General features: G+C 36.8%; 1 pseudogene; it reads right to left on the bottom strand.

Moving 5' to 3' along the window:
• LOC110583218 overlaps positions 1 to 23,879 on the bottom strand; it is a 127,509-nt pseudogene that overhangs the window by 77,561 nt on the left and 26,069 nt on the right.

The raw sequence follows: 23,879 nt of genomic DNA, 5'->3' as shown, positions 1-23,879 counted from the left end.
GGCCCTGGGATCGAGCCCCGCACTGGACTCTGTGATCACCCTGGAGCCTGCTTCTCCCTCTCCCTCTGCCCCCACCCCCTGCTTGTGATCTCTCTTTCTCTCTCCCTGTCAAATAAATAAAATCTTTAAAAAAAAAATTTAAAAATTAAAAAAATTAAAATCTTATTTAAAGTTTTTGTTTATTCATTTTCCTATTTCTCTGTGTATTACTTTAGTATTTTCATTTTCCTAAAAAGTTACCGATTTTATTGAAATCTGATTTATTGAACTAAATGTGTTCATAACATTCTTTGTATTTTTAAAAATATGATCTCCCCTATGTGCAGCTTTGTTTTCTTCTTTATTCCTAATATCATTTATATATGATTTTTCTTTTGTTGCTAATAATCTTTGTAGAGTTGGGACTACTTTTTTTAAGATTTTATTTATTTGAGAGAGAGAGAGAGCACACACACGAGCAAGAGGAGGGGAAGAGCAGAGGGAGAGAGAGAAGCAGACTCCCGGCTCAGCAAGGAGCCTCATGCTGGGCTCCATGTGGAGCTCCATCCCAGGACCCTGGGATTATGACCTCAGCCAAAGGCAAATGATTAACTGACTGGGCCACCCAAGCGCCCCAAGTTAGGACTAATTGTTTAGTCCTCTGAAGAAACTAACTTTTTTAAAACTGTTAATCATCTCTATTGTTAATTTGTTTCAAAGTCTCTTCTAATTATTTTTTATTATTTCCTTCTTCATATTTTATTTTAGCTTACTCTGTGGTTACTTAGTTTTGTGACTACCTAACTCATTAATTTTATATTCTAATTACATCCATTGAAAATATACATGTCTCTGTAATTGCTATTTTAGTCATCAATTTTATATGTATTGATTTAATATATAAATTCCAAATATTTTTAAGTCTCCACTGTTTCCTCAATCATAAATTATTTAGCACTTATACATTTCTAAATGATTAATTCATCTATTATTTTGCTATTGATTTCTAATTTTATTGACTAACAGGGAGAGTATATGACCTATAATATAGAAATTCTTTAGAATTTGTTGAGACTTTTTTTGGCCTAGGACATGTTCAGCTACAAATGGATCCTCTGTTTTAAGCTTAGGATTTTATATATGTCAATAATATCATGCATGCTCATTTTGTTGTTCAAATATTCTACATCATATCATTTCTTGAATGATTTCTGAGAGAAATATAACAAAGTATGAACGATGTGGCTTTTTCTATTTCTCTTTGTATTTCTTGTTATTTTATTTTATTTTATTATGTTATGTTAATCACCATACATCATTAGTTTTTGATGTGGTGATCCAAGATTCATTGTTTTCGTATAACACCCAGTGCTCCATACAGTCCGTGCCCTCCTTAATATCCATCACTGCGCTAACCCATCCTCCACCCCCCCTCCCCTCGGAAACCCTCAGTTTGTTTCTCAGAGTCCATAGTCTCTCATGGTTCATCTTTCCCTCCGATTCCACCTGCCTTCATTTTTCCCTTCTTTCTCCTAATGTCCTCCATGCTATTCTTTATGTTCCACAAATAAGTGAAACCATATGATAATTGACTTTCTCTGCTTGACTTATTTCACTTAGCATAATCTCCTCCAGTCCCATCCATGTTGATGTAAAAGTTGGGTACTCATCCTTTCTGATGGTTGAGTAATATTCCATTGTATATATGGACCACATCTTCTTTATCCATTCATCTGTTGAAGAACATCTTGGCTCTTTCCACAGTTTGGCTACTGTGGACATTGCTGCTATGAACACTGGGGTGCATATGGCCCTTCTTTTCACTACATCTGTGTCTTGGGGTAAATACCCTGGAGTGCAATTGCTAGGTCATAGGGTGGCTCTATATTTAATTTTTTGAGGAATCTCCACACTGTTTTCCAAAGTGGCTGTACCAACTTGCATTCCCACCAACAGTGTAAGAGGGTTCCCCTTTCTCCACAGCCTCTCCAACATTTGTTTCTTGCCTTGTCAATTTTTGCCACTCTAACTAATATAAGGTGGTATATCAGTGTGGTTTTGATTTGAATTTCCCTGATGGCTAATGATGATGAACATTTTTTCATGTGTCTGTTAGCCATTTGTATGTCTTCTTCAGAGAAGTGTCTGTTCATGTATTCTGCCCATTTTTTGACTTGATTATTTCTTGGGGAGGTGTTGAGTTTGAGAAGTTCTTTATAGATCTTAGATACTAGCCCTTTATCTGTAGTGATATTTCCAAATATCTTCTCCCATTCTGTGGGTTGCCTCTTTGTTTTGTTGACTGTTTCCTTTGCTGTGCAGAAGCTTTTTATCTTGATGAAGTCCCAAAAGTTCATTTTTGCTTTTGTTTCACTAGCTTTTGGAGATGTATCTTGAAAGAAGTTGCTGTGGGCGATGTCAAAGAGGTTACTGCCTATGTTCTTCTCTAGGATTTTGATGGATTCCTGTCTCACATTGAGGTCTTTCATCCATTTTGAGTTTATTTCTGTATGGTGTTAGAGAATGGTCGAGTTTTATTCTGCATGTAGCTGTCCAATTTTCCCAGCACCATTTATTGAGGAGACTGTCTTTTTTCCATTGCATATTTTTTCCTGCTTTATCAAAAATTATCTAACCATAGAGTAGAGGGTCCATATCTGGGCTCTCTATGCTGTTCCATTGGTCTTTATGTCTGTTTTTGTGCCACTATCAATGTTGGTGATCAATGCTTTATAGTATAGCTTGAAATCAGGCAACATGGTGCCCCCAGCTTTGTTTTTCTTTTTCACCATTTCCTTGGCAATTCGGGGTCTTTTCTGATTCCATACAAATTTTAGGATTGTTTGTTCCAGCACTTTGAAAAATGTCATTGGAATTTTGATTGGGATGGCACTGAAGGTATAGATTGATCTAGGTAGCATAGACATTTTAACAATGTTTATTCTTCCGATCCATGAGCATGGAATATTTTTCCATCTTTTTGTGTCTTCTTCAATTTCTTTCATGAGTGTTCTGTAGTTCCTAGAGTATAGATCCTTTACCTCTTTGGTTAGGTTTATTCCGAGGTATCTTATGGTTTTTGGTGCTATTGTAAATGGAATCATTTCTCTAATTCCTCTATCTACAGTTGCGTTGTTAGTGTATAAGAAAGCAACTGATTTCTGTGCATTGATTTTGTATCCTGTGACATTACTGAATTGCTGGATGAGTTCTAGTAATTTGGGGGTGGAGTCTTTTGGGTTTTCCACATAAAGTATCATGTCATCTGCAAAAAGAGAGAGTTTGACTTCTTCTTTGCCAATTTGAATACCTTTTATTTCTTTTTATTGTCTGATTGCTGTCACTAGGACTTCTAGTACTACGTTGAACAACAGTGTCGAGAGTGGGCATCCTTGACATGTTCTTGATCTTAAGGGAAAGGCTCTCAGCTTTTCCCCATTGAGGGTGATATTCGCTGTGGATTTTTCATAGATGGATTTTATGAACTTGAAAATTCCCTCTATCCCTATACTCTGGAGAGTTTTTTTTTTTTTTTTAAGGTTTTATTTATTTGACAGAGAGAAAGACAGCCAGAGAGGGAACACAAGCAGGGGGAGTGGGAGAAGGAGAAGCCGGCTTCCCACGGAGCAGGGAGCCTGATGTGGGCTCAATCCCAGGACTCTGGGATCATGACCTAAGCCGAAGGCAGACGCTTAACGACTGAGCCACCCAGGTGCCCCTGGAGAGTTTTAATCAGGAAAGGACGCTGCTGTATTTTGTCAAATGTTTTTTCTGCATCAATTGAGAGGACAATATGGTTCTTCTCTTCTTGTTAATGTGTTCTATTACACTAATTGATTTGTGAATGTTGAACCACCCTTGCATCCTGGGAATAAATCCCACTTGATCATGGTGGATGATCCTTTTAATGTATTGTTGGATCCTATTAGCTAGGAATTTGTTGAGGATTTTGGAATCCATATTCATCAGGGATATCGGTCTGAAGTTCTCCTTTTTGATGGGGTCTTTCCTGGTTCAGGGATTAAGGTAATGCTGGCCTCATAGAATGAGTCTGTATATTTCCTTCTGTTTCTATTTTTTAAAAAGCTTCAGGAGAATAGGTATTATTTCTTCTTTGAATGTGTGATAGAATTCCCCAGGGAATCCAGCAGGCCCTGGACTCTTGTTTTTTGGGAGGTTTTTGATCACTGCTTCAATCTCTTTACTATTATTGATCTATTCAGGTTGTCAATTTCTTCCTGTTTCAGTCTTGGCAGTTTATAGGTTTCCAGGAAGGCATCCATTTCAACAGATTGCTCCATTTATTGGCATATAGTTGTTGATAATAATTTCTAATAATTGTTTCTATTTCCTTGGTGTTAGTTGTGATCTCTCCCCTTTCATTCATAATTTTATTAATTTGGGTCCTTTCTCTTTCCTTTTGGATAAGTCTGGCCAGTGGTTTATCGATCATATTAATTCTTTCAAAAAACAAGCTTCTAGTTCTGTTGATCTGATCTACTGTGTTTCTGGTTTCTAATTCATTGATTTCTGCTCTAATTTTTTCTCTTCTAATGCATGGCTTAGGTGTCGTTTGTTGCTTTTTCTCTAGTTCTTTAAGGTGTAGAGTTAGTTGGTGAATTCGGGATTTTTCTATTTTTTTGAGTGAGGCTTGGATGGCTGTGTATTTCCCCCTTAGGACCGCCTTTGCAGTATCCCACAGGTTTTGGACCAATGTGTTTTCGTTCTCACTGGTTTCCATGAACTGTTTAAGTTCTTCTTTGATTTCCTGGTTGACCCAAACATTCTTGAGCAGAGTGGTCTTTAGCTTCCAAGTGTTTGAATTTCTTCCAAGTTTTTTTCTTGTGATTGAGTTCCAGTTTTAAAGCATTATGGTCTGAGAATATGCAGGGAATAATCTCAATCTTCTGGTATCAGTTGAGACCTGATCTGTGACCCAGTATGTGGTCTATTCTGGAGAAAGTTCCATGTGCGCTCCAGAAGAATGAGTATTCTGTTGTTTTAGGGTGGAATGTTCTGTATATATCTATGAGGTCCATCTGGTCCAGTGAATCATTCAAAGCTCTTGTTTCTTTGTTGATTTTCTGCTTAGATGATCTGTTTATTGCTGAGAGTGGAGTATTGAGGTCTCCTATAATTAACGTATTGTTATCAATATCACTCTTTATTTTGGTTAACAGTTGGCTTATGTAAAAAAAAAAAAAACAGTTGGCTTATGTAGATGGCTGCTCCCATTTTGGGGGTGTAGATATTTACAATTGTTAGATCTTCTTGTTGGATAGACCCTTTAAGAATGATATAGTGCCCTTCTGTGTCTCTAACTACAGTCTTTAGTTTGAAATCTAACTTGTCTGATATAAGAATTGCTACCCCAGCTTTCTTTTGAGGTCCGTTGGCATGGAAGATGGATCTCCATCCCTTCACTTTCAGTCTGGGTGTATCTTTAGGTTCAAAATGAGTCTCTTATAGACAGTATATGGATGGGTCCTGTCTTTTTATCCAATCTGCAACCCTGTGCCGTTTTATGGGAGCATTTAGGCCATTCACGTTGAAAGTGATTATTGAAAGATATGAATTTATTGTCAGCATGTTGCCTGTGAAGACCTTGTTTTTATAGATTGTCCCTGTAAATTTCTGCTCTATATCACTCTTGGGGTCTTTCACCTTTTATAGAACCCCCTTAATATTTCTTGCAGGGCCAGCATAGTGGTCACATATTCTTTCAGTTTCTGCCAGTCCTGGAAGCTCTGCATCTCTCCATCCATTCTAAATGAAAGCCTTGCCGGATAAAGTATTCTTGACTGCATGTTCTTCTCGTTTAGTACCCTGAATATGTCTTGCCAGGGCTTTCTGGCTTGCCAGGTCTCTGTGGACAGGTCTGACATTATTCTGATGTACCTCCCTCTGTATGTAAGGAATCTCTTCCCCCTAACTGTCCTTAAGATAGTTTCCATGATTCTAAGATTTGCGAGTTTTACTATTACATGCTGGGCTGTTGGTCTGTTTTCCTTGATCTTGGGAGGGGTCCTCTCTGCCTCTAGGACAGGAATGTTTGTTTCATTCCCCAGATTAGGGAAGTTCTCAGCTACGATTTCCTCAAATATATCTTCTAGTCCTCTCTCTCTCTCCAGCCCCTCTGGGATTCAATAATTCTGACATTGGAACGTTTCATGTTGTCACTTATTTCTCTATTTTCATGGATTCTGAGTTGTTTTTTCCTGGCTTCCTCTTTTCCCTTTTTGTCTATTAATTGGTCTTCGAGGTCACTAATTTGTTCTTCTGGCTCACTTAGCCTAGCTGTTAGATTATCTAGATTAGATTGGACTCATTGATAGCATTTTTAAGTTCTGCCAATTCAGCTTTCATTTCTGCCCTTAGAGACTCTATGTTGCCATTAATTGATTTCTGCATTCTAGTTATTGTCTTCACAATTACTAGCCTGAATTCCATCTCCGACATGTTGGTTACATCTGAATTCATTTGTGAATCTGTGGCATAAGTCATAATCTCTGAGTCATTCCTATTTTGGGGGTTCCTCCTCCTAGTCATTCTGTCGAGGGGTGGTTGAGGGAATGTATAGACTCCAAATTATTGACCACAATCCAAGCAAGATGCACCTGTTTTCTAGGGACCTAAGGGTTGCTGGCCTCTTATTCTCCCAGCCTGTCTTCTGGGGGAGAGGCCTGCCACACTGTTATTCAGGCAACACTGTTTGGGCAGAGTTGCCCTACCCCCTGTGGCAGGGGATGGGCTCAGTGAAAACCAGTTTTTTGTGGCTTTTGTTCTCTGGTGGCTTTCTGCATTTCTTCTGAGAGCAGAGCTGAAGAGACCGTGTCCAACCCTCTGCCTCAAAGCAGAGAGATCGCAGTCTGTTCTTCAGTGAGCTCTCCAGGCCACACTATCTCTGTTTCTGTCTGTGCTGCTATAAACTGCAGCGTCCTGGGTTGTGCGCCTCTCATCAGTGCTCCCAGCCCTCACTTCCAGGTCAGGGCCCATCTCTGTCCTTTGTGCTTCTAGAACTGCCAGCCGCCCCCAGTTCGCACACATGGCCCCACAGCTCCAGTTTCCGTCTGGGGGGCTGCCCTAAAGTCCTTTCCCTGCTGCTACCGGTCTGCAAGTCTTTGCCCCGTCCCCAGTGTGGGAGGCTGTCACTCACTGGCGGTGTAGGATCCCCACATCCAGGCTCCCTCCTGCTGCCGTTTACCCTCTGATATCTGCCCGTGGAATCACAGCTCCCCACTTCATACCTTGAAACCAACCACCTGCAATATTCTGTTTGTAAAGATCCAGATCTATCTTCTTACATATCAGGCTGATTTTGTGGGTGTTCAGCTGGAAGATATCCAGCTCAATTCCAGGAACTGGTTAGAATAGGGTCCCCTACTCCTCTGCCATCTTTTCCCTCTTTGTATTTCTGCCATTTGTTTTGCTCTTAATGTGTGAGGCTCCATCATTTAGTGAATACAGATTCATGATACATGATTTCTTGGTTGATTTTACAGTTTTTAAGAAATTATTTTACAAATAATACCTATCATTTTTCTTCAATTCAAAAAATTTTTTGTCTGGCATTAAGATTCATATAACTGATTTATTTGGCTTTGGGTTTTCCTGGTATATATTTTTTCACTACCCTTGCGTTCAAATTTTCTATCATAATATTTACATTCAACCTTCAAAAACAGCATGACTAGAATAAAGTTTGATTTTTTAATACAGTCAGATAATTTTAACTTTTGTAAAAAGTAATTAACAGACTGTTTCTGAGCATTAAATTTACAGAAAAAGTGAGGAGAAAGTACAGAGTTCTAATTTTAACTTCCATTGTGTTTAGTTTTAGATTCTATCCCACTCTCCTACTATGGACATTATCCATCCTCTTTTTTTCATATAAAAAATCGTTAAGTAATAAATTCTTCAGTAATTGCATACTTGAATACATCTTTACACAACCTCATTCTTAAATTAGTTGGTTTTAAAATTTGGGTCAAAAGTTCTTTTTCCTCAGGATTTTAAAAATAATTTATAATTTTTCTTACATTTTGTTGCATATGAGACACAGCTGCCAATATATGTGCTGTTTCTGCAGGGTGTTTTCCTTTAGTTGTTTTTGTTTTTCTCTTTTTCTTATGGTCTGGAAATAACTATGTGACATTTTTGACTTGCACCTGTTTTTAACATTCTACTAAGGCCTCTGCATTCTCCTTCAACCTGCAGGCTCCTCATCTTCAATTCTGAAAAAACCATCAGCCACAATCCTCATAACTTTCTTCTGTCCCATAATCTCCTGTCCCATTTGCATTAATCTTTTTTTCTGATGTCATTCTATGTTCCTCTTGCCATGTCCCTTTCATCGTATCTCACATATACTTAATTTTATTTTATTATGTTATGTTAGTCACCATACATTACACATCATTAGTTTCTGATGCAGTGCTCCATGATCCACTGTTTGAATATAACACCCAGTGCCTGTACTTTAATATGATTTTCTCATATTTATCTCCTCTTTCCATGCATTCTTCACACATTTATTTTAATGTTATGAATCTATTTTAACGCTTTTCAATACATTTTTTTCCTTTCCAGAATTTTTATTTGGTTCTCATTCAATGTTCCTCTTCTTGGTTTTTTAAAAAAAAAGTAAAATTGTTTTGATTGCCTTGTGGTTTCTCCATTTGTATCCATGAACATTTTAAACCAGTTGCTGTAGTTTATGTTCTTTTATTTTCTGCATTTATTTACTATTACAAATGATTTGTTTACTCACTTTTTTTTTCAGTTTTTGCCTCCTTTAACTCGTCTTCACAAGTACATATTTTTTTCCCTGAGAATCTTATGTACCTGAGTTGTAAAAATGTTCTGAATGTGTTTTGTTTTTGCCACTTTGGTGAGCCACAGGTGTTTCACCAGTACAAGGCAAGATGATTTTCTGAGTTGTACCAAAATAGGTATTTCAAATATGGACTAAAACTGCCTTTGTGGTAAAATTTGGGGGGTTCATGTCTTGCAAGTGACTCTTTGTTATGGACTGAATTACATCCCCCCAGGGTTCATATGTTGAGGCCCTAACCCCCATGGGCATGTATTTTGTGATAAGGTCTTTAAAAAGGTAATTAACATTAAATCAGGTCATAAAGGTCAGGTCCTAATCCAATATGACTGACATTCTTATAGGAAGAGGAAGAGACACCAGATTTCACTCGGCACACACACACACAGAAGAGGCCATGTAAGGACACAGAGAGAAAGCAACCATCCGCAAGCCAAAGAGAGACACCTCAGGAGAAATCAACCCTGCCAAAACCTTGATCTTGAACTTCCAGCATCCAGAACTGTGAAAAAATAAATTACCATTTCATAAGCCACTCAGTCCATGGTCTTTTCTTATTGTGGCTCTAGCAAACTAAGACACTCTATTTTTTAACTTTTGCACCAGGTAGATGGCAAACATTTTTGCTGCTATCTCTAGGGAGAATACTTTTTACCTACTTAATTTTAAAGAATGGCTTATTTTTTCCATCTTGACTTATCCCTGAATCAGACAATCTGGCTCAGCCTAGGCTTTCTTTGTACGTAATGCTTTTAAGGCAGTCAATGACTACCATTTTCCTAAAGCCAACAGATACTTCATTATCCTTATATTCTATGACATCATGACAGCAGTTGATCCTGTTGACAGTATTCTAAAGATTTTCTCACAGATTTTTAACTAAGTACTGAGAATTAAATTAAATCTCAGGACAAAGACACACTTTAACATTGATGCAGGATACCACACCCATTTTTCCCTTTTTAAATTTATAATTTCCATTTTTCCTCTCTCTATAGATAGCCAAGGCAATGGATTTAATATTTTTAATTGAATTTGTATACATCATTTAAAAATACATAATGTTGTGTGTGCACACGCTTCAGTGTATATAAGTAATTACACTGTGGCAATATTCCATACATCTGATTTTGTATTCTTTCATCACTTAGTGCAATATGTTAAAGTCAATCCATTTTTGTGTAAGTATCTTTAATTTATTCTAAAAAAGTATAGTAATACATGGTATGCTTCTATCACATTTATCCATTTCCCTAATGACAAACATTTAGATTGATTCTACCTCCCTGCTACCATAAACAATACTGTGATAAGCATTCTCAAAATTTGTATTTTGCCATCGTTCTCAGTGATATGAACACTCCTGTTGCTGTAACCATATCTAAAATCCTGACTGTTATCAGGAAGGCATCCATTCTCTGGGTTAATCTTCTATTCTCACTTTGAAAGATCTCACTAGGCAAATTTTCTCCAACAGCTTTAATAGTAGTAATAGTTCCACTGTGCTAAGAAATGACAAATCTCTTGCACAAAACATATCTCTCCAGAGCCTCATATAAATTTGTCCACTGTCCAAAACTGAACTTATGATTTACCTCCTAAAATGTGACTCTCCTATTTTCTATTTTTCCTACATCATTAAATGACAGCAGGATCAGTTACTCAAACCATAATCTAGGAAATCCTTTTTTTTTTTTTTTTTGCCACTCCTTTCCTCATCTCCAATATCAATCAACAAATGAATCCAATAGATTCCACTCCCAAATATCTATACAGCTGTCTTCATTTCCACTGCAGCTACCCTAATGTAAAAACCACTATCATCTCTTGCCTAGATTACTCTACTGTTGGGTACCACCCCCTATTGTCTACTTATCTTCTCTCTTGCTTCCTATTAATCCATTCTCTACACTGCATTTAGATATCAAAAATGTAAAACTAATCATGTTTATTAACTGTTTAGGACTTCGCTTTCCACTACCTTTTTTTTAAAAGATTTTATTTACTTGAGAGAAAGACAGAGAGAGAGAGAGAGCATGTGCATACCCAGGAGCACAAGCAGAGGGGAGGGCAGAGGGAGAGGGAGAGGGAGAAGCAGACTCCCCGCTGAGCTGGGAGCTAGATTCAAGGTCTAAGACAGATATTTAATCAACTGAGCCACCCAGGCCCCTATCCCACACTCTTAAAGTCCAGACATCTTAACGTGAACTCTAAGGTCCTTTACAATACAACTCCTAGCTTCCTTCATAGTCTCCTTTCCACAGGTCTTTGTTTCTACCTATAGTTTCCAGTTGTATTGGAATTTTAACTATGCAATTCAGAAGCAGTCTCACCTATTAGACTTAACATGTCTAGTTTCCTATTCCAGGTAAAGTCATTTTCCCCAATTTATCTAGATAAGTTCTACTCATCCCTTCAGGGCTTGAGTAGACCTCAAAGATTTTTTAAAACAAACACTTTTAGCTAATCCAGTCAAAATTATGTCCCCACGTTATACTCCGTGTTTCACTGAGGAGATTTTGTCAATATTTTAAGTTAAGCCCTTATTTCTGAGATTATTCATTTAATATCTATTTCATCTCCTCTCCTGACCTGAGGAAAGCTAGAATTTTTGCTGATCTATTACAGTACCTAGCATGCAACTGTTGATCAACTATTAACTGAGCATCTAATAGACTCCAGACACTATTTTTGGCACCTTAGGTACAATCATAACCTAAACAGACAAATTTCTGCTCTCAAGGGAGAGACAAACAATAAATATAACAAGTGAAAAAGAGGAGCATAAGTTTTTTAGAGCATGGGCTTTGGAGCTACACTGCCTAGATTGAAATCACAGTTCAAAGACTTCCTAGCTCTGTAATTTTTGCAAGTTAGTAATGCTCTGTGCTTGTTTCCTTATTTATAAAAATCTCTACTTCATAAGGTTGTTATGAAAATTAAATGAAGTAATATTTATAAGTAACTGGGGAATAGTGCCCAGCATACAGTAAGCCCATATAAGTGCTTGCTAAATAAATTTTACATTATGTTGAAAATTAGTGTATATTATTAAGAAAAAAATTAGAACCAGTGTAAAGGGACCTAGGAACACACGATGGGGCAGGTATGTGACAATTTTCAATATGATGGTCAGATAGGCCTGGTGAAAAGGTGACATTTGAGCAGTAAGTTGAAGTAGGTTCAAAATACATATATATTTTTTTAAATTAACATATAATGTATTATTTGTTTCAGGGGTACGGATCTGTAATTCATCAGTCTTACACAATACACAGCACTCACCATAGCACATACCCTCCCCAATGTCAATCATACAGCCACCCCATCCTTCCCACTCCCCTCCACTCAAGCAACCCTCAATTTGTTTCCTAAGACTAAGAGTCTCTTATGGTTTGTCTCCCTCTCTGGTTTCAACTTGTTTCATTTTTCCCTCCCTTCCCCTATGATCCTGTCTTGTTTCTCAAATTCCTCATATCAATGAAATCATATGATAGTTGCTTTCTCTGATTGACTTATTTCGCTTAGCAAAATACCCTCCAGTTCCATCCACGTCGTTGCAAATGGCAAGATTTCATTTTTTGATGGCTGCATAATATTCTATTGTATATATATATATATACACCACACCTTTTTTATCCATTCTTCTGTTGATGGACATCTTGGCTCTTTCCATAGTTTGGCTATTGTGGCCATTGCTGCTATAAACATTGGGGTGCATGTGCCCTTCAGATCACTACATTTGTATCTTTGGGGTAAATACCCAGTAGTGCAATTTCTGTGTCGTAGGGTAGCTCTATTTTCAACTTTTTGAGGAACTTCCATATGTTTTCCAGAGTGGCTGCACCAGCTTGCATTCCCACCAACAGTGTAGGAGGGTTCCCCTTTCTCCGCATCCCCGCCAACATCTGTCATTTCCTGACTTATAATTTTAGCCATTCTGACTGGTGTGAGGTGGTATCTCACTGAGGTTTTGATTTGGATTTCCCTGATGCCGAGTGATGTTGACCACTTTTTCATGTGTCTGTTGGCCATTTGGAGGTCTTCTTTGCAGAAATGTCTGTTCATGTGTTCTGCCCATTTCTTGATTGGATTATTTGTTCTTTAGGTGTTGAGCTTGATAAGTTCTTTATAGATTTTGGATACTAGCCCTTTATCTGATATGTCATTTGCAAATATCTGCCCCCATTCTGTCAATTCTCTTAAGGTTTGTTTACTGTTTCTTTTGCTGTGCAAAAGCTTTTTATCTTGATGAAGTCCCAATAGTTCATTTTTGCCCTTGCTTCCCTTCGGCAATGTTTCTAGGAAGAAGCTGCTGCGGCTGAGGTCGAAGAAGTTGCTGCCTGTGTTCTCCTCAAGGATTTTGATGGATTCCTGTCTCACACTGAGGTCTTTCATCCATTTTGAGCCTATTTTTGTGTGTGGTGTAAGGAAATGGTCCAGTTTCATTCTTCTGCATGTGGCTGTCCAATTTTCCCAACACCATTTGTTGAAGAGACTGTCTTTTTTCCATTGGACATTCTTTCCTGCTTTGTCAAAGATTAAGAGATAATCTTATTGGAGAAAGAATAGGATTCTGCATGAATACAAATTATAATGCACCTGCTGGCCAGCAGAACATGGATCATAAGAGGAAAAATACCCACTCCCTCATTAGGGAGGTATAATTCAGTATTCTAACAAAGCAAGTAACTAGTTTTAGGTAGGGGAAGGAGATGGCTTGAGGAAAAAAAAGGTGACTTGGTCAGGAAAGCTGCTAAAATAAATAAAATTCCCTTTCTTAAAAATTATGATTTTATTTATTGAAAATAAAAGCATTTGTCTACCTTTCTGTTCCTGTTGTAAAATTTCTATATAAATTTACATTTAAAATTTATATTCTAGAGGCGCCTGTGTGGCTCAGTCATTAAACGTCTGCCTTCGGCTCAGGTCATGATCCCAGGGTCCTGGGATTGAGCCCCACATCGGGCTCCCTGCTCCACGGGAAGCCTGCTTCTCCCTCTCCCACTCCACCTGCTTGTGTTCCCTCTCTCGCTGTGTCTTTCTCTGTCAAATAAATAAATAAAATCTTAAAAAAAAATTTTTATTCTACGTGTAAAAAATAAAATAAATTTACTTCTAATTTAGTAAATTTTAATTTAGTTAATTACATTATTAATCACTATTTTGCATTTTTCCTATGTGACTTAACACATTAAATGTAACTGGTTCTGAAGAGAATGATGATGAGGATGATAAAATGGAAAATCTGAAGGAAAAATGTATTATGTATTAAAGAATCTAAAAAGGAGGAGGAGACGTGAGCTTGAGACTTTCACATGCCATTGAATTACTTTGCCAATATTTTGCTGTTTTTTTTTTTTTTTGGTCAAATGTTACACTAATGAATCCTCAAAAAGACATCTGTATAAATCATTCTATACTGTATTATCTTTGACGTGGAAGAATAGACAATTTCTGTTCTATTTCCAGTGGTTGTTTGAAAAAAGTAAAAGGTATTAAAACTAATATTACCTTTCATTTCATTGGGCAACAACCTCGTTTTTCCTATTGTCTATTCAGCACTGAGTCATAAATAATATTCACACAATATACGAAGAACACACTCTTCTCAGTTCAAATCCTTTGCTCATTAAACAAATCTCTCTGGCACAATGTTTTTCAATAAACATTTAACAAAATGTATATGGCTTTATAAATTTACTAATAAAAATTATTAGACACCCTCAGACAATAGAATCAGAGTCTTTCTCTAACATTTTATTTACTAAATGCAGAAGATTTAAAGGTAGAAAACAAGACAATTTCTTTTTATAAAGCATGTCAAATGACAGATAAATCAGAAAGCAGAAACTGAAATTTCAAATTTCACTGGCCATAGAAAAAATAATAAAGCACCTCCATTACACCTCCTGCACTTTTTGGAAATCATATTTTGAATGCGTCTCACAGTCTGGGCTGAAAGTAGAAGTGATTTTTTAAATGCTATTTTTAACTCCCCACAAATTATTTCACAGGAAGAATGTTAAAGTGTTGTCAAGAATAAGTGAAATAAATATTTCACTTCCTTGGAATGGCATCATTTCAAAAATACAGAAAAATATGGTCTAATTCTATAAAGATAAATATGCGGACACATTGAGAAAGCAAATAATAAGAAATATTCTGAGGTTTATGAAGATTGCATACTAAGGACAAAGGGGATATTTCTTTCTCCCTTTTCTCTAGTAATTTTCCCTACTGCTTCAAAAGGCATCTTGAGGTTCACAGACACAAAGTTTATAGATTTTTTTTTTATTTATTCATTTGAGACAGAGAGAGCGAGCGAGCATGAGCAAGGGAGAGAGACAGAGGGAGAGTAAGAAGCAGACTTCCCACTGAGCCTGGAACTGGAAGTGGGGCTAGATTCCAGGACCCCGAGATCATGACCCGAGTGAACCAAAGGCAGACACTTAACCATCTAAGCCACCCAGGTGTCCCAGGTACAAAGCTTATAAAACATATCTTATGCATGCAATTAAATTTTAAATATAGTAAACATTATTTTTACGTTTCACTTGCTTAGTGTCACATACATGAACTTAACTTTCCATGTCATACAAATTTCAAAAAGAGCTCTTTATTATTTTACCCCAAAATATTTTGATATGATGATTATCAGTGGGGGGGGGGAATCCCATATGGAAACTAGGTAGGAAATGAATAATTTTCCCAATTTAATCTGAAACCTGGATATCTGATGACTATATTGTCAGGATGTTAAAGAAGTCTGTCCAGGGGAGCCTGGATGGCTCAGTCCATTTAGCGTCTGCCTTTGGCTCAGGTCAGGATCCCACAGTCCCAGGATCAAGCCCCTCATTGGGCTCCCTGCTCAGCAGGGAGTCTGCTTCTCCCTCTACACTTCACCCCACTCTTGCTCTCTCTCTCTCAAATAAATAAACAAAATCTAAAAAAAAAAGTCTGTCCAAACTACATTTTTAAAAATTAGGATCTAGAAACCATAAATCACACTCCTCTGATAAGACATATTTACACAGAAGTCACTACCAACTAATTTGTTCTCCAGATACGATCTTTAGTATCATATTTCTCTGAAGCCTCCTACATTAATGAAATGGACTGGCCACATGGAGCCTTGGTGCCCATGGACAGCACTCTGCTCCATTAGCTTTAGGCTTGAATTAGTCATGCCAAAAAACACACACTGATACCCTGGGCTTAGTATTTTCCATTTTATCACCGTGAATACTGGAAGATACTAGAGGAATTAGAATATTAGTACACTAGTGAAACAACCTAATGAAGTCAAAGAAAATAAGAAGTAATTGACTCCTTGGGAGAAGAGCCCATCTCTGAGATATAAAACCTTTGCTTCCTTTCTTCTCAACCTCATAGCAGAAACAATGAGGCCCTTTAGTAGGTACTCCTCCTACTAGACCCACAATTCCAAACAGGTAAGAGATAAGAGAAAAAAAAGAGAGAGAGTGAGTTCCAGAGAAAGAAATATTTCACATTTCTGATTTTATTTATAATGTATAATCTATTATAAAACTCACTGATGCTGTAAAAATTCTAGTCCCTATATAGTTTATTCTGTCATCTTAAATTTAATAATTCAATGCTTAAATTTATAATTTTGGCTTACTAATACTTGGAATACAAAGATTCTATCTCTGTAGAGAATAAGATAGAGAAAAGTGGGGTCATAGGCATGAAAACGTAGGTAACAGTGTGTGGGGTCTAAAAGAGAAGGAAAATCCAGGTGACCATCCTCCATGAAATCTGATTTTCAGATAGTTAAACAATTCCAGAAAGAATGTAATTAAAATGAGAGGATGAAGTGAAGGCACAGAAAGAGAGATATAAAAGGGAAATAGGAAAACTAGACTATAAAAATTTTGAGTGTGGGATCTTTTTATATATCTCCAACAAACCATAAAGTGCCTAATGCATAAATATTCAACAAATATTTATGAAATGAATGGCTTCAAATATTTGAACATTATGGTCAATTTCCTATATACCCATTAGAAATACTTACATGCAAGACAAACGGATACTCACTTTAACTAGCATGAGCAAGAACAGAATTTATCAGAAGAATATGGGAAGCTCAAAGAATAAAGAAAATTTTGATGAAACAGGACTTCAAAATGACAAGGATGAGAATCTAAGTAACAACTATGAAAGGAAAGTAGTCTTCAAAGTACCACTTTTAAAATTAATAAGCTCCATCTTCACATTGCTTGGCTCGATTCAAATTTATGGGGCAAGCAAGTCCCCTTGGCTTAGTATGGCCAGGAATTGGAACTCTGAATAATGATCCAACTAAGATTATGAGTAATAGGGGAAGGGTAGTTTCCCAGATGAAAACCCAGTTGTTATTAACAGAAACCAGAAAACCTGTGGAGGGGCACTATATTTTCTCTCCCAGAATTCTACTAGATTTTTAAACAGATTACTCATTTAATTCCTACAACTAGCCTTTGAGATCCAATTTGTTTCCCATTTTATATTAAGAAATCTGACCAAAAAAAGAATTTGTCAGATTATAAAGATCTCCCAATTTTTATATACTTGCTCCTTCCATAATGTAACAAAAAAGGTGATATATATCTATTCCACACAGGGTTTATTGGGTTTTTGTTTGTTTACATATATTTAATTTTTTTTATTTTTTCAACCACTTTACTAAGGTATGATTGACCTCATATGAGGTATGATTGAAAAGTAATGTATACAAATCAATGAGTTTGGGGATAAGTATATACTCATGAAACCGTGACCACCATTATGAAGGCTATAGACATATCCATCAACTCCCAAAGTTTCCTCCCACACCACCATCACCACAACTACTACTATTCTTTTTTTTATTACTTCTTCTTACTAGTGTTATTATTGTTACATGTGTTAAGAAAATGTAAGATTTACCTTCTTCACAATTTCTAAGTGAATAATACATTACCATTAGCTATAGGCACTATGCCCTGTAGATCACCAGAACTCATTTATCTTGCACATCTTTATACCTTTTGACATTACCTCCCCATTTCCTCCTTCCCCTAGGCCTCATAACATCATTCTACTCTCTGCTTCCATTGGTTTGACTATTTTAAATTTCATATACAGTGAGAACATGTATGTATGAGAGTATTTATCTTTTTGTGTCTGGTTTATTTCACCTCGCTTAATGTCCTCCACATCCATCAATACTGTTACAAATGGCAGGATTTCCTTCTTTTTTATGGCTGAATAATATTCCATTACTTGTATATATATTTTCTTTAACAATCCATCCATCAATGGACATTTAGGATGTTTCCATGGCTATTTGAATAGTATGGCAATGACCACAGAAAAGCTAATATCTTTTCAAAAGCCTTCGGATACATACCCAGAAGTGAGATTTATGGATCTCATAACTCTATTTTTAATTTTTTAAGGGAACTCAATACACATTTAATAATGGCAAGACCAGATCAATTTACATTCCCACCAACAGTGTACCATAGTTTCCTTTTCTTCATATCCTTGGCAACACTTGTTATCCTTTTTTATTTATTATTATTATAGCCATCCAAACAGTGTGAGGTGATATCTCATTGTGGTTTCAATTTAAATTTCCTTGATGATTAATGATGATGAGTACATTGCCATATACCCATTGGCAATTAATAGGTCTTCTTTGGAGAAATGTCTATTCCAGTCCTTTGCCCATTTTTTAAATAGTTTATTTGGATTGGGGGGTTGTTGTTGCTGTGGGATTTTGTCTGTTTGTTTTTGCTATTCAGTTTCTTGAGTTACTTATATATTTTGGATATAACTCCTTCTCAGATACGTGGTTTGCAAATATCTTCTCCCATTCAGTAGGTTGCCTTTCACTTTGTTGATCATTTCTTTTGCTGTATAGAAACTTTTTAGTCTGATGCAATCCCACTTGTTTATTTTTGCTTTTGCTGCCTGTGCTTTTGGTGTCATGTACAAAAAAATCTTTGCCAACACCAACATCAAGAAGCTTTCCCCCTAAGTCTTATTCTAGGAGTTTTATTTTTTTCAGGTCCTATGTCTAAATCTTTACTCCATTCCAAGTTGATCTTTGTGTGTGGTATAAAATATGAGTCCAAATCTCATCTTTTGGCAAATAGACATCCACTTTTTCCAATACAATTTATTGAAGGGACTATCCTTTCTCCACTTTGTATTCTTGATACCTTTGTTAAAGATTAGTTAGCCACACACACATGGGTTTATTTCTGGACTTTCTATTAGGTCCTATCAGTCTATATGTCTGGTTATGCCAATAGCATACTATTTTGATAACTACAGCTTTGAAATATAATTTGAAGTCAGGAAGTATGATGCCTTCAGCTTTTTTTTTATTTCTTGTGCAAGACTGCATTAGTGTTCTGGAGATTTTTGTAGTGCCATGTGAATTTTAGAATTTTTTCTTTATTCTGTGAAAAATTACATTGGAGTTTTAGTAGGGATGCTATTGAATCTGTAGATTTCTTTGGGTAGTGTGGTCATTTTAACAATGTGAATTCTTCTGGTTCATAAACATGGTATATCCTTCCATTTATTTGAGTGTTCTTCAATTTCTTTCAACAATGTCTTACCAATTTCAGTATAGAAATCTTTCACCTATTTGGTTAAATTTATTCCTAAGTATCTTATTATTTTGATACCACCGAAATGGGATCGTTCTCTTAATTTCTTTTTCAAATAGTTTATTGTTAGTATATGGAAATGCAACTAATTTTTGTATGTTGGCTTTGTCTCCTGCAACTTTACTGAATTTGTTGATTAGCTTTAGACAGTTTTTGGTAGAGTCTTTAGGGTTTTTTATATATGAGAACATTTCATCTGCAAACAGAGACAATGTTCTCCTTCCTTTCTGACTTAAATGCCTTTTATTTCTTTTTCTTACCTAATTGCTCTGGCTATAGCTTCTAATATTATGTTGAATAAAAGTGGTGAAAGGAGGGCGCCTGGGTGGCTCAGTCGTTGAGCGTCTGCCTTCAGCTCAGGTCATGATCCCAGGGTCCTGGGATCAAGTCCCATATCGGGCTCCCTGCTCAGCGGGAAGCCTGCTTCTCCCTCTCCCACTCCCCCTGCTTGTGTTCCCTCTCTCACTGTCTCTCTCTCTCTGTTGAAAAATAAATAAAATCTTTAAAAAAAAAAAAAGTGGTGAAAGGAGACTTCCTTGTCTTATTTCTAATATTACTCAAGAAAAACGTTTTAGATTTTGTCATTGAGTAAAATGTTAACAAGGGGCTTAGCATATATGGCCTTTAATATATTCAAGTACATTCCTTATATACCTAATTTGCTGACACTTTTTATTGTGAATGGAAGTTGAATTTTGTCAACTGCTTTTACTGCACCTATAGAAATGATCATGTGGGTTTTATCCTTTATTTTATTAATGTGGTATACCACATTTATTCATTTGAATATATTGAAACATCCTCACATCCCAGGGATATGCATCTATTTTCACAATTTTGTTTCCCCAAGGTGCCAGAACCTCTCAGCTAGACTTTTGGCTCTCATAAAGATTTTCTCATCTGTCAGTGATTATTAAAATTGGTGTTTCTGTGAGGGTTTTAAGGCTGGCTTCTCCTATTCTGCCATCTACCTGACATTATTCCTGATCAGAGTTTGAAAATTAGTCTTTGTGAAACAGAAAAATAATACTTGTCAAAGTGTATGAATTTATTAAACAATTTTATAAAGAAAATTTTGAGTTTTCAGATATTAGAATAGAAATATTAGCAAAAACAAAATGGTGACTTCAATATTTTCCAATGTTTTCTCTGAAAAGACATGGGATCTATGTAAATTATGATATTTTCATGCATTGTTGAGCCCACAGAAAAAGTAGAATTCCCTGAAACAAACAGCTATCTGAAAATAAGTGGCAAGTGAGCATAGAAGCCATAACTTTTGTGGAAATGAATGCCAATAATAGGACCCTAAGGTGTTCAGTTAATCAATAAACATAGAGGAATAAGAGAATAAGCCTTAGGGCCATGAAAAATAGAAAGCTATATATGTGACTCTATCATAAAGGCAAAAACTATAAAGAATGCATCCTCATTGAAAGGGTGAGCTGGAAAACATCATTCAGGAAAGAAAACTCATCAGGGAATGCTATTTTTTTAATAACCTCAAAGTGGTAAAAACAGTAATAGTAATAACTTCAACAGAGAATTTGTAGGCAAGAACTACTCTCATGAGAGGCTGAGCTGAATTTACATGAGAAATTACCATGGGAAACCATGACAAAATTTATACAAAATTACTATAGAATTAAAATAGAATGAAAAACTTCCAAACCCATAGGACGAGAATGACAAAAATATTTCATGAAAAAATGAGAAGCTTTTTACCTTTTCTCAACTCATATTCTTCTTACCCCTAGACCTTTCATCTGGACTAGGTCAGGTATAAAAGCAACAAGGGCATTTTCATAAAATTTACAGACTCATTATATAACCTACCTTGGCCAACATGGGTCATTATGTGGTACTCAGCTAGCAGTGTACTAACCAAATTGTCATTATCTTTTTGATCTAGGATCATGTCAATCTAAAAAGAGAATCCAGGTGACTAAATCAGAATTAGGTTTATATGCGCTATCCTTTCTTTTAGCTGGGCTGCTACCAAGAGGGTATACAAACCAATACAGCCTGAATTTGCTGCCAGGAAAGAGAAAGATGTATCATACTTAGGAATGGTCAGAGTGCAGGGCAAAATCTTCAAATTGAGACTATATAATTCTGCACTATTACCTTCATCATTAGCCAGAAGGTGACCAAGAAGAGGTGAACCCTGTTTGGGGATGGCTGCATTCAGTGATCAAACTGCTGTATTAAGGCTTGTGGATCATAAAGAGGTAGGGAGATAGAGTCAGAAATCCTTTTGACCTAAATGTGAGACAGGAGTCCATCAAAATCCTAAAGGAGAACACAGGCAGCAACCTCTTCAACATCAGCCACAGCAACTTCTTCCTAGAAACATCACCAAAGGCAAGGAAAGTAAGGGCAAAAATGAACTGTTGGGACTTTATCAAGATAAAAAGCTTTTGCACAGCAAAAGAAACAGTAAACAAACCAAAAGACAACTGACAGAATGGGAAAGATACTTGCAAATGACATATCAGTTAAAGGGCTAGTATCCAAAATCTATAAAGAACTTATCAAACTCAACACCCAAAGAACAAAGAATCCAATCAAGAAATGGGCAGAAGACATGAACAGACACTTTTCCAAAGAAGACATCCAAATGGCCAACAGACACATGAAAAAGTGCTCAACATCGCTCGGCATCAGGGAAATCCAAATCAAAACCTCAATGAGATACCACCTCACACCAGTCAGAATGGCTAAAATTAACAAGTCAGAAAATGACAGATGTTGGTGAGGATGCAGAGAAAGGGGAACCCTCCTACACTGTTGGTGGGAATGCAAGCTTGGGCAGCCACTCTGGAAAACAGTATGGAGATTCCTCAAAAAGTTGAAAATAGAGCTACCCTATGACCCAGCATTTGCACTACTGGGTATTTACCCCAAAGATACAAATGCAGGGATCCGAAGGGGTACATGCACCTTGATGTTTATAGCAGCAATGTCCACAATAGCCAAACTGTGGAAAGAGCCAAGATGTCCATCAACAGATGAATGGATAAAGAAGATGTGGTGTATATACATGCAATGGAATATTATGCAGCCATCAAAAGGAATGACATCTTGCCATTTGCAGCAACGTGGATGGAACTGAAGGGTATTATGCTGAGTGAAATAAGTCAATCAGAGAAAGACATGTATCATATGATCTCACTGATATGAGGAATTCTTAATCTCAGGAAACAAACTGAGGGTTGCTAGAGTGGTGGGGGTTGGGAGGGATGGGGTAGCTGGGTGATAGACATTGGGGAGTGTATGTGCTATGGTGAGCGCTGTGAATTGTGTAAGATTGTTGAATCACAGACCTGTACCTCCGAAACAAATAATACATTATATGTTAAAAAAAAGAAGAAGATAGTAGGAAGGGAAAAATGAAGGGGGAAAATTGGAGGAGGAGACGAACCATGAGAGACTATGGACTCTGAGAAACAAACTGAGGGTTCTAGAGCAGAAGGGGGTGGGGGGATGCATTAGCCTGGTGATGGGTGTTAAAGAGGGCATGTACTGAATGGAGCACTGGGTGTTATACACAAACAATGAATCATGGAACACTACATCAAAAAATAAATTAATTAGTTAATTTAAAAAAGAAATCTTTTTGATTTGATACTTAAGGAGTTAGTTCTAGGGCTAAATAGCACAGAAGTCTGCAGCTTATAGAGAATATAAATGTCCATGAAATACATTGACTATCAGCCCACTGTGGGGTGGTCTAACAAAAGGCATAGTAATGTCAGACCACAAATGGTTAAGATGAAAATGGAACATTTAAATTTGATGAACCATAACAGTGTGACCAGAAAAAAGCTCATCAGAAACAACCTAAAAATGTATTAACAGTGATGAGGCACCATCTGTAGTCTGAACCAGGTCAAAGATCCAATATAGTCAATTTTCCAGAAGCAGGCAGAGTCAGTGTCTCATGCAATACGGCCTCCCTCACTGACACAAAGGGGCCAACTTCTGGCAGGAGTTACAAATCTAGTATGGAATGCAGCTTCTTAATGAGAAATACAGAGTCCTTTACCATATGGCCTGTCTGTGTTGGTAGATGTCTGATGCAATCAATGATAAATCCAAATGGCAATGGTGATGCAGGCCTGATCAGCAGCTTTATTCGAGTAAGTCTTAGAGAAGAGGCTCTTACCATGGGCATCAACATGAGTGACTCAGGCTGTTGGACAGAAGTTAGAACTTGTTTCCACAGTTCTCAAGTCTCAGTAGGGGTATCTTTAATCTAGTAGTCTGTAATCTTTGAAGTAAGTGGCAGACCAGATGGCTAAGCCATAGTCAACAGCCCAAGAATCAGTAAAAATATAAACCTGTCCCTAGAGAGCATTATCTGAGGCAGTGCCTAGCTCTTACTAGGCAGCCTT

The sequence above is a fragment of the Neomonachus schauinslandi genome, chromosome 8, assembly GCF_002201575.2.
Source record: "Neomonachus schauinslandi chromosome 8, ASM220157v2, whole genome shotgun sequence".
NCBI lineage: Eukaryota > Metazoa > Chordata > Mammalia > Carnivora > Phocidae > Neomonachus > Neomonachus schauinslandi.
The sequence above is the reverse complement of the archived record's forward strand: the minus strand, read 5'-3'. Positions and strand labels throughout refer to the sequence as shown.